Source organism: Lactuca virosa, chromosome 1 (genome assembly GCF_052849685.1).
Source record: "Lactuca virosa cultivar CGN04683 chromosome 1, Lactuca_virosa_CGN04683_v6, whole genome shotgun sequence".
NCBI lineage: Eukaryota > Viridiplantae > Streptophyta > Magnoliopsida > Asterales > Asteraceae > Lactuca > Lactuca virosa.
Window position 1 is genome coordinate 284,493,440 of NC_136426.1, and position 20,601 is coordinate 284,514,040.

Sequence of the window (20,601 nt, forward strand, 5' to 3'; positions counted from 1 at the left end):
AACCCTTTATACTGTCACGCCTCGTGTTTCCGCTTTAGCGGGGTGTGACATCTAATATTTATTTTCGACGCTCATTTTTATTCTTAATTAATTAAATCCTAATAATTAAGTATAAAACACATAATATTCACATAATTCCTTTTCATTTCTTCAAAATGATTTTCAAAGGTTAACCTAGACTATTATGTCAATATTAATGCCTAGCCTAGAAACACGGGCGTTACAATTCTCTCCCCCTTAGAATGATTCTGTCCCCGGAATCACACATCAGCAAACAAATACGGGTAGCGACTCATCATGTCACTCTTCGTTTCCCAGGTGAGATTTGGCCCATTCGTATGTTTCCAACGCACAAGCACTAAATCGACCATCTTGCGTCGCAACTTCTTAGTCTTACGGTCAACGATTGCCTCTGGTTCTTCAATTAACCTCTTGTTTTCATCCAACCTTAATTTAGAAATGGGAATTATGTCGGGCACATCTTCCGTGAACTTTCTCAAATAACCCACATGAAAGGTATTATGAATACCCTCTAGTTCTTCTGGTAATTCTAGCTTGTAAGCTTGATTCCCAATCCTCTGAAGAACTTTAAACGGTCCAATAAACCTTGGACTCAATTTTCCCCTCTTAGCAAACCTTATAAGTCCCTTCCACGGCGAGACTTTAAGTAAAACCGAATCTCCAACTTCGAATGATATCAGTTGTCTTTTCTTGTCAGCAAAGCTCTTTTGACAATCTTGAGCTACTAACATCCTTTCTCTAATCACTTTCAACTTTTCAGCAGTCTGATGGAGTATTTCAGGTCCCATAAACTGCTTTTCCCCAGCTTCCAGCCAACATGATGGCGTTCGACACTTTTCTCCATACAAAGCGTGATAAGGTGCCATCTTGATGTTCGAGTGGAAACTATCATTATAGAAAAATTCTACTAGAGGTAAGTGTTCACCCCAGTTACCTTGGAATTCCAGGGTACATGCTCTCAGCATATCCTCCAATGTTTGAATTGTTCATTTGCTCTGACCATCGGTTTGCGGATGATAAGCTGTATTCAAACACAACTTGGTACCCAATTCCTCTTATAGACTCCTCCAAAACCTTGAGGTAAAATGGCTGTCACGATCTGATACAATCGTTAACGGAACACCGTGAAGCCTCACAATTTCCTTCACGTAAGAACTCGCCAGTTTATCCAAAGACCATTTCACGTTGGCTGCTATGAAATGCGCACTCTTAGTGAAGCGATCAACGACCACCCAAATCATGTCGTGACCATTCCTTGTTCTGGGCAGTTTAGTCACAAAATCCATGGTAATGTCTTCCCATTTACCCATGGGTACAGGTAAATGCTCTAAACTCCCATACGGTTTCTAATGTTGTGCCTTAACCCTAGCACATGTTACACACTCAGCCACATACTTAGCAACATCGAGATTCATCGTCGGCCAACAGTAATAGGGTTTTAGATCCCTATACATTTTTGTACTGCCGGGATGAATCGAGTACATGGTCTTGTGAGCTTCTTCCATCAGAAGATCTCTTACTCCTCCCGTCTTAGGTACCCAAATCCTATCTTTGAATACCTTCAGTCCTAGACCGTTTGTATCAAATACCAACGTTTTACCCAAACGTTCTTCCTTTCGGTCATTTTTCTCTAAAGCTTCCTCTTGAGCTTTCTTTATACCTTCCACAATTGTCAAGACGACTTCAATTCTCAACGCTCTTGGCCTTTTCTTTTCAAGATTTAGTTTCCGACTGAGAGCATCAGCAACAACATTTTCTTTACCAGGGTGGTAAAGTATCTCACAGTCGTAGTCCTTGAGTAACTCTAGCCAGCGCCGTTGCCTCATGTTCAATTCCTTCTGATTAAAGAGATATTGAAGACTCTTATGATCAATGAAAAGTTTTCAATTAATGCCATAAAGATAGTGCCTCCATATCTTTAAGGCGAATACTACTACTGCCAACTCCAGATCATGAGTGGGGTAGTTCTTTTCATGCTCTTTCAATTGCCTCGATGCATACACTATCACTTTATCCCTTTGGGTCAGAACACAACCTAACCCGACTTCTTTAACAATGAATGTGATACTTCTATTGATCGCTTTAATCATCCTTTACTTCAATTTGGCTTAAGTCAAATGCTACATCGAACTTGGTTATCTGAACCACGTAATAAACTCATCGTAGTCAGACTCGATTCGATATGACCTCTAGGGTCGGAATAACAATCATCTTCTTAGTCATTACCGAAACGATGGTAACGACAGACTAGAATAAGACGAAATCAATTACTAGCTCCTTGGTAACCTTGTGACTTTCCCTGATCCAAGTGTGAGTCCTGTGCTTCCAGTAGTATAGATCTCTACTACTATTCACAACTACTCATACTCGCCCCAAGTACTGTCTCACAGTCCCCAAGTTCTAAAATCACAAAACAATTTCACACATACGAATGTGTCCAATTAATCATAAAATTTTCCTAGACTCTAGTAGGACTTCTTCCATGCGTATCTTCAATCATCAATTCTACTTCAACTTGGTTGGTGATGGAAATTCCAGAAGATGGGACAACTTCAAGAATTACACCAATCATTCCATCATCCTGCCAATCGAAGGTGTACTTCAGACGTACCGTACCCCTCTAAACGTTCCGTTATTTTATCAGACATATTCTAAAGGCAAGATACCACTCTTACGATATCTTCTGATAGGTATCATTCACTATCATAAGCTTTTCATTTCCTCCATCTACTCAATTCTCTACGAGTATTCACCATAATGTTTTGTACACCAAAACAGACGTTCGGTGTACCGGGCGAGAATTTAAGATAGGAAAGCTTTATTTATGATAGACGTATAAATCTCCTTATCACTTCGAAACGTTTATGCTAGTTCTAATATCGTAGTCATACACTTAGAATCCTAAACACATAAAGTTTCCAGATCCGGTCGGAAACAGACCATAGATCCGAACAAATAATAGCATATAAGGCATCTTTATAGCTATAACATAAAATATTTAACACATAAAACATTTTAGGCATCTTTCCTAAAATAAACTTGTGCTCGTGTCTAAAATATAGCAGACACTCATCTCACAATCATCGCTTAGCATTCTAAGTTTAAGTCTAGAAATCCTACAAATTCCTAGTTCGCTTAAACTAATGCTCTGATACCAACTGTGACATCCCCAAATTCACGGCCAGAAAAGACCGGTTTAATTTATGCTTTTAAAATAATTTCAGAGTAATCATTTGATTAAGTGTTGCGGAATTTGTTCCTAGAAAAACATGATAAATATGTTATCAAATCATTTCCGAAGAAATGTATTTTATTCATTTAAACCATTGGGATGTCATCGTCAATACAAAAACATAAGCATAACCAAAACTTACATTCATTTACATTTGTGATCTACTTCTCTTTTAATCTCTCAGTGTAAAGCAACTTCGTATCGATACCTGTGATACAAATAAACTGAGTGGGTCAGGCTTGGGAGCCTGGTGAGCATATAGGGTTTTCAACCCACAATAAATAAATTTGTTATGCTTAAACATCAAACAATCAACCCAATTACCCAATCCCCATTATCTTATTTATTTCTTAAGGATTTACCCTAAGAATCAACTATCACTCATTCCTAAGGATTCATCCTAAGGAATAGACACGACGTCCATCGCTGCCCAAGGTTTATACTACAAGCACTAACAAACCTCGATCCCCACATACTAATCCTATACAGTGATCTTACTAGATCTATCCTAAAGGATCGATATGAACAACCAACTAACGAAACTACTTCGGAAATTCCCTAGCACCAAACAAGGATCGATAAAGACATCAAATGAATGAAATAAGTTTAACCACGAACCTTCGTTCGTAAAAGAAAGAACCACAAGACAATTAAGTCAGGGGTAGTTATCAATGCCTAGCCGTGGTCCGAATATCATGAGGTAATTTACCCCCAGACTCACCCTATCCAGCATCGAACTTTGCCTAGGCAGTGGTCTGAATATCATGAGGTATGTAACCCCCAGACTCACCCTATCCAACATCGAACTTTGCCTAGGCAGTGGTCTGAATATCGTGAGGTATTTTACCCCCGGACTCACCCTATCCGACATCAAGAACGGAAACACTGACTCATGAAGCTCGTCTGATCACTTCATAAAAGAGACGAAGACTCCAAAGCTCTTCAAAATAAAAAGTAGAGGGAAAATACTAATAAAGTACTCCCGTACGCTCCCGTACCCCGACACGTAATAGTGTCAAAAAGAAAAACTACCGGATGAACACATGGTTCAAAAACACCTAATGAACATATAGTTCGAGAACACCTTATGAACATATAGTTCAAACATACCTACCGATTACGAGTCTGCTAACGTTCCACTGGACTTTCTAGAGTAGTCTGTGGCCGTTGTCTATACTCTGCTAGATGACTAGATCATCTTAAGCATCGATACCTCTCATCAATTTTTATTTCATCACACATCATCTAATTCATCTACCCATGTTTTACCCAACATATTTGTAGATAAAAATACATATACAGTTTAAAAACCTGTATAAATCATTCCTTCAATATCCATCCCAAATCAACAAACAATATATATTCACATAACACGTATTTTATATAAAATACTTCATATCTATGTGTAAGGTGAAAGTAACTACACACTCACTTGATTTAACGATAATCGGGCATCACTTCGTTTCCTAAAACGATCGTTTCTAATAAAACCGGGAGTTTTATTGACAAACCGGGCTCTGCGAGGGTCGGGCTTCGAAACCGAAAAGATAAATTTCTTGGGCTTCTCGGGCACTCCGGGACGTGGTTCGGGTGTTGGAAATAATCCCGGGGCTTCGGGGGAAGTCAAAATAATAATAATATTGAAAAAAGGGTGAAAAATGGCAATTTCCTAAAATTATCCGAAAAGGCTCGCAGCCTTCTATTTATAGGGGAGGTCCGAAGGTCGGCTGAGAGGAGTGAGTCAGCAGCGAGGGCACGAGACAGCAGGAGGCGAAGGCATGTGGCGTCCGCGGAGCGAAGCATCTGGCTCGGATGCGAGAGTCATCGCGACACGCGTCGGATGCGACGGCTCGCCACCAGGGCACACACGTCAGATTCTTATTGGACCACTTCGGACTCGTCAGCAGATCGGAACACGGGGCGAGTTCATATGCGAGGTGACGTGACCGAATCCTACCCATGCGATTTCTCTCGGATTCGCAATTATTCTCGATTTTTGTGCCCCAAACTTCTAAAATCCATAACTTCTGCATACGAGCTCCGTTTTTGACGTTCTTTATATGCACGCGTAGGTAAAAATACGCTCTACAACTTTCGTTTAGACTTCGTCGGCAAATTTTGATATTAATTTTGATATTATTATTTTTAACAGACCGGGACAGGAAATCCGTTAAAAATTCATAACTTCTTCATCCGACGTCTATTTTCGTCTGTCTTTTTACCGTTGTACTACTATTGACGAGACCTTCGATTCTCGTTTAGGTTGTGTCGGCTAAAAATCACCCGATCTAAAATTCGAGTTTTTAGATGTGTACTGCTAAGCTGAAACTTAGAAAAATCATAACTTCCTCATACGATGTCAGATTTGGACGTTCTTTTTGTACATAGTCTCGGTTTAACGAACACTATGACTTTCATTTAGATTACTAAGGATAAAAAGTAGTTATCAAAAACTCACTTTTTACGTCATTCGGCACCGTGCCGGTTTTGTCGCGAAACTTCGACAAGTCATAACTTCTTCGTTATAACTCGGATTTTGGTATTCTTTATATATCCGTAATCCTTGTCACGACCACTACAACTTTCTTAATAAATATCGGCTTTATCTAATATTTATTTTCGACGCTCATTTTTATTCTTAATTAATTAAATCCTAATAATTAAGTATAAAACACATAATATTCACATAATTCCTTTTCATTTCTTCAAAATGAGTTTCAAAGGTTAACCTAGAATATTATGTCAATATTAATGCCTAGCCTAGAAATACGGGCGTTACAGTTATGGACTCCATTAAAACACATAAAGATCATGAATTCTGCATTAAACAAGTAATTCCTATGATCTATCAAGAACTCATAAGAACATGAATAACCATATCAAAATTTCAAGAACATATGAACACATATAATCATGTAATTTTGATATTAGCCATTGTAAATGGGTTAGAACAATCATTACACCATCTAAAACAAGTTTTAAAACACCAAAACAGTTTAGGGTAATGTTTCTAGTCCATTTCTAGTAGCAAAACTCAAAAAACTGCACTCAGGGGCTCCTACTCGTCGAGTGCAAGAACCTACTCGACGAGTAGGATGAGTTTACTCATGGACTCGTCGAGTCCCCCCATGGACTCGGCAAGTTCATGCTTCAGAATGGATAAAAACGAGTTTTTTCACAATTTTGCATCAAGTATCAAACAAACAAGCCTAGGCTCTGATACCACTGATGGGTTTTGAGCATTCTAACACTCCTAAGTGTACATGCAACCCTAGAAAACCTTGGATCTATGTTTGTCTAAAATACATGCAAAATACTTTTTCCAAGGTTCATAATCCTATCTAGCATACATGGGGAACATTAAACATAAAAGATGGCTAGAATTACATACCTTGTAGTTGATTTGATTCCTTGTAAACCTTGAGAGCCTAGCACCCCAAGTGTGATTCCTCAAATGTTTCACACAACACCAAATGCTCTTGGAATAAACTTTGAGAGAATTGTATAATACTTGAAATCGGCCTTGCCCTCTTGTCTCCCTAGTGTAGCCGATTTTGGTTGCTATAGGTATGCTTATATAGTATGTTGCATTAGGGTTACACGATGTAAACCCTAATGTAACATGGCTCTTCATTTCCATGACCCATGAGTTTGTAACTCCCATGGAGCATCCATGGAGCATCCTATGGACCTTAGCCCAACTAGATAATCCATGGAGCATCTAGCCCACTATACAAGTATGGATGATTTACACAATCAACCCATATATTTAATTAGTCTCCTTTTCATCACTTAATTAATTCTAGATTAATTCTTGATCAATACTAATTAAATAATATTATTAATATATTAGAACTTATAATATATTAATAAACCACAAGTGTTATTTCTCTCATTTAGTCTATCCAAATGCATGATGCCATGCAACCAAAATGGACCATGCCGGGATGGGTCAAGTACATACCAGAAATAGTTATGGACTTAGACAACTTATCCAACACAATGTACCTTAAATTTAATTTACCACGCTTACCGAAGCGTATCATGCCCTTCCAGGGTGAGACCTTTAACAGAACACGGTCACCAACCTGAAATTCAAAGGGTTTTTGTCTTTTGTCTGCGTAGCTCTTTTGTCGATCTCGAGAGGCTTTCAGATGTTCACGAATTTGAACAATCTTTGTGGTCGTTTCTCGAATGATTTCCGGGCCAGTGAGAGTGTTATCAGGGACTTGACCCCTAGCTAGCTGCGTGTCACCCATCTCAGCCCAACACAGAGGGGATCTGCACTTACGGCCATAGAGGGCTTCGAATGGAGCAGCCTTGATGCTAGTATGGTAGCTGTTGTTGTAAGAGAATTCGACCAGTGGCAAATGAGTATCCCAAGACTTGTCGAAGTCGATAACACATGCTCGTAGAATGTCTTCTAGTGTTTGAATGGTTCTCTCACTCCGCCCGTCGATTTGTGGATGATAAGTTGTACTTGTGTCCAACTTAGTTGCAAGAGCCTTCTGAAGTGTCACAACTAGCATGTTTAGCTGGGAAATTCTATTCTCATGAAAACATCATCCATTGTAAGGCATGTATTTTAAGTGAATATCATACTCTATACTCATTCAAATACATCTCATATGTTCAACTAAGGGTTGAAAACCTTAGAAATCCCGGTTCAAGTTCTTTATGGACTAGGATTTTATTACTGGGCCTAACACGAATTAGTTTACCTCTAATGGGCCATGTGGGCCAATTTGGGCCACAACAAATCCCAATAGCCCTAATGGACCCTAAACCTCTTTAATTAGACTTCATTGGGCCGTGAACATCAATAAGGGACCAATGGGCCGAGAAGTGATTATTGGGCCTCATGATTTCGAGCCAAGGCAAGTGATAGCCCAATTTAATTCTCTTCTTCCTCTAGCCCAAAATTTTCGGCCCATATCCAAAATAATAATAATAATAATAATGGAAGAATGCATGGACTAGGCTAATGACAACTCACAATTACCTAACATACATCTAGATGATCACAAGTATCAAGAACTGTATTACCCTTCATGTAAAACTCCTTATCTCTTCTCCCTCACTTCTTCTACCCCTTTGGCTGAAACCCCACCACTCCACCTCCATTTTTCTCATTCAAACTACTTCAAACTCTCTCAAGAACTCCTTCATCTTCCTCTAAAATTTCGAGAATTAGAGTGTGTTTCAAGAGGAGTTTTCATCAAAGATCATCATCATTGGTAAGATCTCACAAACTAAGTTGATTTACTACATCTTTAAACTCAAATCACTCCTCTTACACCATATTTTCATGAATCATGATTCTTAGAACCATCCAAGTTCGAAAAACTCTTCAAGAGGCTTGCTAGAGTCGAGATCTCCTTCAATTTCTTCATCAAACCGAATCCAAACCCCAAATGTGAGTTCATACCCCCTATTTTCGATTTTTACTTTGTTTTGGGGGAGAATACAAGTTGTGTTGTGTAGATCTATGTGTGTATGCATGAATATGTGTGTTTTTCATGATTTATTTGGTGATTATGTGTTATTTACTTCATAAATCTAAAAATATGCAAAGAATATGAAGTTTATCACTTGGATCTACATGAAAACCTTGAGAAAAGTATGTGTTATCACATATAATACATGTAAACTAGTAGATCTGGGATTTAGTTGTCCTTTTACATATATTTTGGGCCCATGTTATATAATCTCATTCATATTAGGTTTTGAAATGAGTCACATGTTTAGCGATGCCCTAGTGGCTCACTTACATGGTTCGTTGGGCCTAGAATGATTTTTATACGTTTATCTTCGCGTAAATTCGATTAAGGATCTAGTGAGTTTTATCGGTTGACACCTATTAACTGTTCAATCGTAGCCTGTAGTTATAATCATTGTCTCTTTGAGGGAGAGCGGTGTTTTGTGTATAAATCTATACGGGGATGACACCCTACACCTGAGCTGTTCGCTACAGTTAGACTACATCAGTCTAGGGTGACTATAACCTTATTCTATTTTTCAGTCGGCGTTCACTAACGCCAAGACAGGCGGAATTGTCATTATTTAGTATGGTTACGACGGCTCACTTAGAGGAATTAACGTTATGAAGTTTGCGGAAGACTATTTTCTTTTATGTTGGATTACTAGGAAACTTACTCACACTGGTACCCCACCCCGGTGTTGGTACGACAGCATTATCTATTTTCTTTTATGATTCGATTACTCGATAACTTACTCACACTGGTACCTCACCTCGGTGTTGGTACGACAACATTATCTATTTTCTTTTATGATTGGATTACTCGGTAACTTACTCAAACTGGTACCCCACCTCGGTGTTGGTACGACAACATTAACTATTCTTATTTTACGGGCAACATCGGGTTGTCCGGGGACATTCTATATACATTCTCTTCAATCACTTTTGACATTCTATTAAACAATAACACACATGCATTAATACAAGATCATACATAAACATACCAAACTATTTTAAGAAAATACAGGATTTTCTTGTGATTACAAAGTTATACAAATCATTTTCTCAAATATACTTATGAACTCACCAACATTATATATGTTCACCGTTTTCAAAATAACTTGTATTCTCAGGGACTCGTTAAGCAGAAGAATCAACAAGAATAGGGGATTTTGTTTTGTGTACTGTCGAACATCATACATTGAATGTTTTGGTCATGTTATTTAAAAGATTGTACTTGATGTAAACAATGGCAGTTGTATCATATTATGCATGGTAATGATGATGTTATGTTTCATTTATATTCATTGTGATGATTATTCAATTGTTAGTCACACGATCCCCCGGACGTTTCCATCGTCTGGTTCGGGGGTGTGACAGATTGGTATCAGAGCATTGTTTATAGTGAACTGGCATATCTAACCATACAAGATATGCAACTATAAATACAATGGGACTAAACTACTCTGAACATAATAATTAAAATACATACTTATGTGTGCATTTTAGAGTAATAAGACAACAAGAACAGTAAAAGTATTTGGAGGATTTGAACATCGCTATTAAACACGGGCAGTTATGTAGTCGTATTGGGGGTGAATGTAGCCTGATCAACTACATTCATTCAAAATACGACCAACATGTGTTCGGGAGTGATTGTGATGGACAATGAATCAAAAACTTACCATTTAATTATCCAAAGAGCTTATAGAATCAAACCTAAACAAAATTGAAATATTATAGGAGTATTTGGTGTGCTATTTGTTTCTAGTAATTATACCCCTTCGTGCAATACACTATAGACATGCATCATTAGCCAGGAGACCCCTATTTCCCTAGTCAGGAGAATGCAGGGTGGCTTGACCCAGAAGAAGACTCAAAGGAAGAACCAGAGGAGGAACATGAAGTAGAACTTACAGATGAACCCTCCAAGCCAGTAGTAAACCTCGAAGATTAAGATCTCGAGGGCGATGATGATGATGACTCCGATGTCATCAATCCTCCATACAGAGCCAGAGTACCAGCTTATCGTATGGGCCCCTGATGTGCACAATAGTACCCACTAATTTTATAATTTATAACCTAACTACCTTAACTAACTAAAATGCACCTAGGCAGTGTACCTAGTCGAATTATAGAATAGTTGGGTAAGTTGGGTGTCGATCACAGGGAACGGTGTTAACTAATTTATTTATCTACAACTAAATTAATCTAATTTTAGAGCAAAGATGGGGTTTTATCTGATTTTGCAAGACCAGACGAACTTAAATCACAGAATTCAATCAATTAACTAAAAACACTCCTGTCTAGTTCGAATCCACTTCGTCCTTATGGCTAGCTAATAATTATGGATTATCAAGTTGGTTATTATTATATTAGTAATTTAAGTCTAACTTTACTAATAATTAATTAATTCATGTAAAACTATGTATGGTCACACACAATTAAACACAAAACAAATTATGATTACGAATATGCTATGTAAGATTTATTATGCAAACGCAATTATGGTCATAATCTACGTTCTCTAGCACATCTAAATTTATTTACTCTAATTACTAACTAAGATTGGTCAATCCTAGCTCTAGCAATTTAATATTCACTGAATCACTAGGTAAACAAGTTCATGCAGATAATGGTCACTAAGCTACACATAACATGAATTTAAGCAACTAAAGAAACAAAATAAGCATGCTAGGTAACGATAAATCAAACACAAGCAATTCACCAACTAAATAAATCCATGTAAATTAAATTATTCATAAGTTAGAAGCTTCATCTAGCTACACAAGAGTAGCTAGATTCAGCTGCTCATAATAGCAACTAACAAACAAACACAAACTAAATAGGCAAACATGTTCATAAGTATCAAATAAGTAAACTAAATTATGAACCTCTACTCCCTTGGTGTTGAAAACCTTTTTCCAGAACTTCTCCTCTGCTAGAAGTCGTCTTCTGGAATCCCTCCAATCAGCCAAAAGTCCCTCAAGTCGTAATGGCCAAGAGTATTTATAATATCTGAATTTTCACATGCCACGTCGTGACAAGCGATTCACGACGTGATCCGTAAGTTATCCGTATTCGCCAAGGACTCGTTCTTCGCGTACTTATCTTCTGGAAAGATCGAGACCACGTCGTGACTTCGGGTAAATCCGTAAATTTCTTCATCTTTTGTATTCCAAGACTCCAATGTTCCATATATTGTCACTTCTGGTCCCTTTCTTCGAAAATGCTTTATTTTGGCTGCAAATAACATTTTATCCTTATAAGTACCATAATTCTATGCAAATAACCAAAATATAAATAAAAATGTAGATCAATATTGCCTAAAAATATGTATAAATATGGCAATATCACAATACCCCACACTTAGGCTTTGCTTGCCCTCAAGCAAATCTACTTATTTAACTTAAATCTTCATCACTAGCATCAGATAGAACAATCCAATTCCAATTCAGCCATTATGTAAAGACCTCAACGCATGCATTTGTTTCTAAATTTTTCCTAAAGGACCTCCCCATACTCTAAATACTCACAATCTTCATAAACACTCACCCACTTCTTTCGAACAATGCTCATTTTATGCAACCCTCCGAATCCATCCCCAGAAATCTTACTTAACCTCAAAGTATTTCTGTAAAGCTACCCAAGCATACATTAACTAGAGAATTACAACTTTAAGATACCATAACTTGGAGCTCTTGAATTCTTCACTTTGCTTGATATTTGATCTTTAACTTCTTTGAACTCACTTCTTTCATGATTTTTGGCATCTTCAACTTTTGAAACTTCAGAATTTTGATCTTTGATCTTCATACTTTGATACTTTTATGCTTCAAAATTCTTCAATTTCTTTACTTTTGGTAATTTCTCTCTCTTCTTCTTTTCTTTTTTTTACATGTATATCTCACCTTTTTTTTCACTCAAAACCTACATGCTTAAGCAAGGGCGCTTAACTTCAACCTTTATTGGTTAAGACATAGCTTTCCTGGATAGATTTCTGGTTTAGGCTGCTAAACATATTGCATTCCTCAAACTAAGCGGGGTTATGTTTTTGTTCCATGATTTCACTAAAATAAGGGAGGCCACAAATGCACTATAACGTATATTGGCTCAACTAAACATTTTAGCTCTTATCGGATCATCCGATATAACACTAGCAACTATTATTCAAATTATTACTGATATATTCAATTAGGAAAAATTTAAAATTTACCAAATTATCTAGCAATTTACTTTTTCTACCCCCTACCCCACACTTATTTCATACAATGCCCTCATTGTATGCAATAATCAAAATAAAGAAAAAAGTGAGAAAAAGGAACAGACTCCCCTTGGATAACGGTGTGAACGGAACTTCAAAAGTGTGGATAAAATGTGCATTTCGAATATGGACCTCTTCAAAATAAAAACTGGGACCTTAAGCGCACGAAATATGCAAATGAACCATCAATAAATCAAAGCTTCAATCTTCAATAAGAGTGGTGCAAGCCTCCAAAATGTGTAGAACAATGTGGGAAAGCATACGCCACATTGTTGAATAAATGGGAGCTATAAATACTGGTCTTCATAACGATCCCTAGAAGAAACGTGGCTAGCCATAAGATAGAACTTGCCAATGAACTTCAGAATTGAGAAAAATCAGAAATCACGTCGTGATGTATAATACCACGTCGTGATGTCGCACAAAACGCATTCTCAGTATTCACGGATCACTAGCTCACGACGTGAAATGCAGTGCCACGTCGTGAAAACTGGGCGAATCAGAACTAAGGTCTCCCATTTCTCCATGCAACCTGTAATTTGGACCAATGTCTGAAATAGTTAAGACTCTTCTAATGCAGTACTCAAAAGACCCTTTTTTTGACTCTATCCTCTCTCCTTGACGCACCCCACACTTATTTCCAATTGTGGGTTTCGACTCATGATTTTAGACTTTAACGATACTTGACTAGACGATCACGACTCTTGACTCGACCTTACTCCCTTCCCACGACTTCAATGCTAGGTGCAATCAAACAACCAAAAGAAAATAGAAGTAACATAATAACAAACCAAGTCTTACAAACCATAATAAGTTCAAAAACATACAAAACAAAACCAAATAAAACTAAATAAGAATTAAAAATAAGAAAGTCAATCATCATCATCACCATGTCCTTGTACTCCACTAGGTCCTTCTCCATCTCCCCTTGGCATCCAAAGTTCCTCCCATGTCGGTATGTACGGGCACTGCGGCGGCACGGAAGGTGGTCGAACTACACCCATATGAGAAAACATGGCCTCTAACATTTACGTGTTGTAATTCATCCCACCACGGAGATTATCCAAATAGGACCCAACCCGGCTTTGAAATGGGTCGGTGGGCATTCCCTCCTCATGTTGTTGAGCAGCACGTTCTCTCTCAATTTCTCCCCGGGCTCTAACATTTCGTCTACGGGGCCTCGCTGGAGGTTGTTGCTCCGGTTGCTCCTCCTCTTGCTCTCTATCCTCCGGGGGTATAACATAGCCCCCCCGACATCGACCACCACTCGCATAACAACCAAAAACTGAATAGTTAAATCATTTTCTGGAAAATGGGTAAGATTCCGCACAAAATCGTGAGACAAAATCTCATATGATCGGGCAAGGCGAGTGACCAAATGCCCACCCGTAATCGGACTTCCTTTACGTGAACTGGTCGCTTTCTTTCCCATAAATCTTGCGAGCATGTAAGGAAGATCACAACACACTCCGGGAGTAATAATAATCCACAAAAAGAACAAATCTTGTTAGGAAACCTTATCACCATGGTGTTTGTGATTGATAGAAAAGGTGATAAGGCGGTGAAGAAAACGATGCACCGGGTTCCGAATTTGTGCTTCACTTGAATCACGGGAATTGTACTCGTGATTGGCGATAGTCCGCCAAAATTGAGCATCAAAAGTACCGGGCGTAAAATCCCGAACGCAACCAAGTAAAAATGGCACAAAGAACGGAGATTGAGTCTCCACTTCCGTATAGATCCCCATGCGCCAAGCAAATTCCCGGAGACTACATTCCCGATATACCCCGCCCAACCGGAAAACTAGTGCCCGGTTATAATCAAAGTCAATGGTTCGTTCTTCAAAGCTCACAGTAGAGAAAAACTCCACTGATAATTCCCGGTACACGGGTTCTTGGATTGCGAACAAGTTTCTCCATCCATGGCAAGTAAAGGAAAAATGGTCCCCCTCGTACACTTTAGTCCAATAACGTTCCAATTCAACAACCATTCCAACACCGCCAAGCCATCCCCAGTCAAAAATCGGAGCTATAGCAAACTCCCTATTGTATAACCATCCCAAACGGTTCTGATATGTCGTTAACAAGGCCCGTGAAATGTTTTGCGGAAAGCGATATAACCGATGAATACTCGCCACATCAATCGGGTCATTGTCCTGTTGAACGGCTCTTCTAGGTGCCATTTTCCTGCAATGGTCAAAAACAAACCAAAAAAAAAACAAAACACCTAAAATATGTTACCAAAAACTAAACAGAAAACCTGGTCGCCCAGGAACCACGTCGTGGTTTTGCACGCCACGTCGTGGTCTCGTAAGTGGAACGTGAACTGACAGCGAGCATAAAACAGTCCAAATCTAGCCAACTTAACACTTGGGGTTTGTTCCTTCTGCTATTCTAAGGACATTCAAAGTGAAAATACTAACCAATATAACCAATTTGGAACATTTTAAATTCTAAAGAAACCCTAACCAACTAATTGCATAAAATCGGGATGAATAGAAACTATTATAACATGAAATACATACCAGATTGAGTGAAAGGACAAGAGAATTCAAGAGATTTGGAAGAAAAACTGAAAAAAAATCGGTTGTGTGGACTCTTGCTTCAGTTCGTGTGAAAATAAAGAAATGGGGAACAACTTTTGGTCAAAGGGTTTATGAACTGGTCCCCCATTGTGACTTTTTATAGGCCACGTCGTGGCAGGCAATACCACGTCGTGGATTTCGTTTGGGTCAAAATCAACCCGGGTCATTTTAATGGTCATCTGTTTTAAACTCATCTCGTAATTTATCTATAGCTGCGACGTGGTGAGGTTCACCACGACGTGAACCAAGTCTGGACCCTATAATTTTTAGATAATGAATTTTTTTTATTTTTGCTAATTGTTTACCACTTATTTCTAAAATATCCCAGAGCTAATTTTTACCACTTAACAATATTTAGATGATGAATTGATAACTTTCCTAATCAAAAACTCAAAAACTAAAAAGAAAAGAAAAGAAAATGCAAACCAATCTCGGGTTGCCTCCCGAGAAGCGCTTCTTTTTTTTAGGAGTCATGAGCCAGACTCCGTGCCTCCTACGTCGATTCGTCAGAAGAATCCACCACCAGGATCTTTTGCTCCTTGAAACGCCTCTTGTAAGCTTGTACTCGACGAATATACGCCTTTTTAGAATTCTCCTTTTTATCCTTGACTTCGTTTCCATCGAGCTTGCGTTTGATCCCTTGACTCTTCAATTTTTCATCACCTTTAAGCTTCATAATATCCTCCTACTCCTTCACCACTTGGCTAGTCTCCTTTGATGTGACCTCCTCTTCATCACTAGACATGTCATCACTTTCCTTACTCACCCAAGATGTTGGTGTTTTGTAAGCAAACACCTTGAATATAAGTGGAACGGAAGCTCTTGGCTTGGTGTGCTTGACTTGCTGAATTGTTTCAATTTCTTCTTCCATAAGTTTCTCCAATTCTGCAAGCTCATTGTCATCTTCAATATTAAACACTTCGCCTTGAACATCATATCCTTGGAAACCATCTTGTAGTCCAAAAGTTTCTTCTTCATCATCGACCCTCAAGGTGAGCTTGGATTCTCGAACATCGACAAGAGCGCTAGCAGTATTTAGTAGAGGGCGACCAAGAATAATGGGGACATTAACATCCTCCTTCATGTCCATCACTACAAAGTCAACTAGGAAAACGAATTTCCCGATTTTAAATAGGATGTCTTCTACTATCCCTCTTGGATGAGTCACTGAACGGTTTGCCATGTAAATTGTCATTTTAGTACCCTTCATCTTCTGAATATTTAACCTTTGATAAAACAAGAAAGGCATCAAATTAATGCTAGCCCCAGAATCGGCTAAAGCATATTTCTTCATCTTATTACCAAATTCACATGGAAGAGTGAGGGGTCCAGGATCTCCCATCTTCTTAGGTATCTCTCCTAACACAGCCCTTGAGCTTTGTTCACTTAGAATTACCTTAGAAATATTTTTCAATTCATGTCGAGTGTCTATTAAATCTTGGAGGAACTTAGCGTATTCGGGAACTTTTGCAAGGGAATCAATAAAAGGAGCATTAATAGAAATACCCTTTATTTGCTGAATAAAATCCAGATGTTCCCTTTCCAGTGGACTAAGATTAGCTCGAGACGGGAATGGCAAAGGGAGTCGATAAGCCGAGACGGTTTCTGGAATTTTCTGTTCAGACTGGGACCACGACGTGGACAGATAAGGACCACGACGTGAATCGGAGATTTCAGCAATATCTTCTATTTCGAGCTTCATCTTTGGATCGGGCTGCTATGGCTCCTCTTCTAATGCTTCCAGGAATTCAGAAATCGCTTCTTCTTCAGTATCAATGGCCATGACGTGAGATTGTGTCTTCATTTCAGGAACTTGTGGAGACAAACGTTTATTTACCAAAGTAGTAAGTTGACCAAGTTAAACTTCAGGGTTATTGATGGAAGCTTGCTGATTTTTTTATAATGATTGTTGGTCAATCATCATAGCATCAATAGCATCATGCCTTTTTTCTGAAGCTTCCATAAACTTCATTAACATGGTCTCTAGATCAACTTTCTTCTCAGCTGGTGGTTGCTCTCTTTGGTAAAAACCCCGACCAGTTTGGTTTACTCTAATCTTCATCGTATTTGTCCCCACTCGAATAGCAAACTTGAGCTTTCTTGTTTCCATATTCATCCATATTACAATCTTTTGTCAAATGTGGGCCACTACATCTCTGGCAACCAACTCGAATTGCATGAATTGATTGGTCCAATTGGGTCAATCTCCTATCCATAGTGCTAAGCATTGCCATCACAGCAGCCATCTCTTCAGTTTGTGCATCTCCACTGCCTTTTATTCCATCATGCCCTGGATTGTGATACTCACGAGAGTGCTTTGAAAATTCTTCAATCAGCTCCTTGGCCTGATTTGGGTTCTTCTTTGTTAGTGGTCCTTGTGAATCAAGGAGTTGTCTAGTCATGACATTCACCCCATCATAGAATATCGACATTTCTTGTTGAATATTTAGGTCATGTTGAGGACAATTCATTAACAACCCCTTGTAGCACTCCCATGCCTCGTATAATGACTCCACCAGATTTTGCTCAAAGTTGGCAATCGCCTTCTTGAGTTTAGAGATTTTGGAGGGCGGGCAAAACTGATCTAGAAATTTCTCACGCAATTGGGCCCATGTGGTGATTGTACCAGATGGAAGAGCCTTCAACCAGTCTTTTGCAGCTCCTTTGAAAGTGACTGGTAATATCCTTAACAAAGGTGTCTCCCTTGGGATATTAGGAGTATTAAAATAATCCGCAATATCATTGACCTCGTCTAAATTCTTGAAAGCATCCTCATGATCCTTCCCATAGAATGGGATATCCTTGAGTGCAGTAAGGATATGTCCCTTTAACTCGAATGTGGCATTGGCAGGAATCGCAGGATGTACTAAACCCGGCCCCACATCATCTCGAATGCGCTTCTTGTAATCCCCCATGGCCATCTCATCAATGTTCGCCATTTCGTTCTCCGACTCGTTCTCGGGTTCACTCGTATAAAGTCCAAATTCTGTTTCTGATTCGTACTCGGTCTCGTGTGGATTAGGAAATTGATCGAAGACTTCAAACTTGCTCTTTGAGGCTGAACTCGATTCTCCTGTTTTCTTTCCTGACTTCCTTGAAAAGGCTGATTTCAGTTCTTGTAAAGGCGACTTCTTATTATCCTTTTTGTGCAGCGTAGACTCCGGATCTTCAAGCGGTGGCACCAAAGGTGTGTTGGATCCTCTGGTCATGAACTCCTGCAAAACAATCAAAATAAAAACGTAAAACTGAAAAAAAAAATTAAATAAAATTCCCTACTGACAGTCCACCACGACGCGGTAAAAGTTACCACCTCGTGTTGTCGCAGAAAAACTAATAGAAAAAAAAAACGCAGAAAAACTAAAAGAAACGAAACTCACGACGTGAACTTAAGGTTCACGACGTGATATTAGTACTGATTAAAAAAAACTAAACTGCAAAAGTAACTTTTTGCAGGTTTTACCCCACAAAAAGGATCGATCCATTTAAAGCAAACAAACTAATAGTTAACTAAGCCGTTCCCCGGCAACGGCGCCAAAAGCTTGATGTGCACAATAGTACCCACTAATTTTATAATTTATAACCTAACTACTTTAACTAACTAAAATGCACCTAGGCAGTGTACCTAGTCGAATTATAGAATAGTTGGGTAAGTTGGGTGTCGATCACAGGGAACGGTGTTAACTAATTTATTTATCTACTACTAAATTAATCTAATTTTAGAGCAAAGAAGGGGTTTTATCTTATTTTGCAAGACCAGACGAACTTAAATCACAGAATGCAATCAATTAACTAAAAACACTCCTGTCTAGTTCGAATCCACTTCGTCCTTATGGCTAGCTAATAATTATGGATTATCAAGTTGGTTATTATTATATTAGTAATTTAAGTCTAACTTTACTAATAATTAATTAATTCATGTAAAACTATGTATGGTCACACACAATTAAACACATAACAAATTATGATTATGAATATGCTATGTAAGATTTATTATGCAAACGCAATTATGGTCATAATCTACATTCTCTAGCACAGCTAAATTTATTTACTCTAATTCCTAACTAAGATTGGTAAATCCTAGCTCTAGCAATTTAATATTCACTGAATCACTAGGTAAACAAGTTCATGCAGATAATGGTCACTAAGCTACACAGAACATGAATTTAAGCAACTAAAGAAACAAACATAAGCATGCTAGGTAACGATAAATCAAACACGAGCAATTCACCAACTAAATAAATCCATGTAAATTAAACTATTCATAAGTTAGAAGCTTCATCTAGCTAGACAAGAGTAGCTAGATTCAGCTGCTCATAATAGCAACTAACAAACAAACACAAACTAAGTAGGCAAACATGTTCATAAGTATCAAATAAGTAAACTAAATTATGAACCTCTACTCCCTTGGTGTTGAAAACCTTTTTCCAGAACTTCTCCTCTGCTAGAATTCGTCTTCTGGAATCCCTCCAATCAGCCAAAAGTCCCTCAAGTCGTAATGGCCAAGAGTATTTATAATATCTGAATTTTCACATGCCACATCGTGACAAGCGATTCACGACGTGATCCGTAAGTTATCCGTATTCGCCAAGGACTCTTTCTTCGCGTACTTATCTTCTGGAAAGATCGAGACCACGTCGTGACTTCGGGTAAATCCGTAAATTTCTTCATCTTTTGTATTCTAAGACTCCAATGTTCCATATATTGTCACTTCTGGTCCCTCTCTCCAAAAATGCTTTATTTTGGCTGCAAATAACATTTTATCCTTATAAGTACCATAATTCTATGCAAATAACCAAAATATTAATAAAAATGTAGATCAATATTGCCTAAAAATATGTATAAATATGGCAATATCAGCCCCGATGGCCCCACCTGCCATGGGCACACGATATTTGAAGATGGAGTCACCAGTAGGGGATACGAGCACACTACGGTAGGAACCGAGGTCTCTTCGATCTTAGTCATAGAGGACCAGCTGACCCGGCCCTCCCAGTCATGGTCCGGCGCACCCGAGACGTTGG

At 38.5% G+C, this 20,601-nt stretch overlaps 1 non-coding gene across 1 annotated transcript; it reads left to right on the forward strand.

Annotated features, from left to right (window-relative positions):
* The first annotated feature begins 18,028 nt into the window (after positions 1–18,028).
* Positions 18,029–18,135, forward strand: LOC145151633 (small nucleolar RNA R71). The gene has a single exon (XR_013732197.1). It is a non-coding gene; the product is annotated as a small nucleolar RNA R71 (small nucleolar RNA).
* The last annotated feature ends 2,466 nt before the right edge of the window (positions 18,136–20,601 follow it).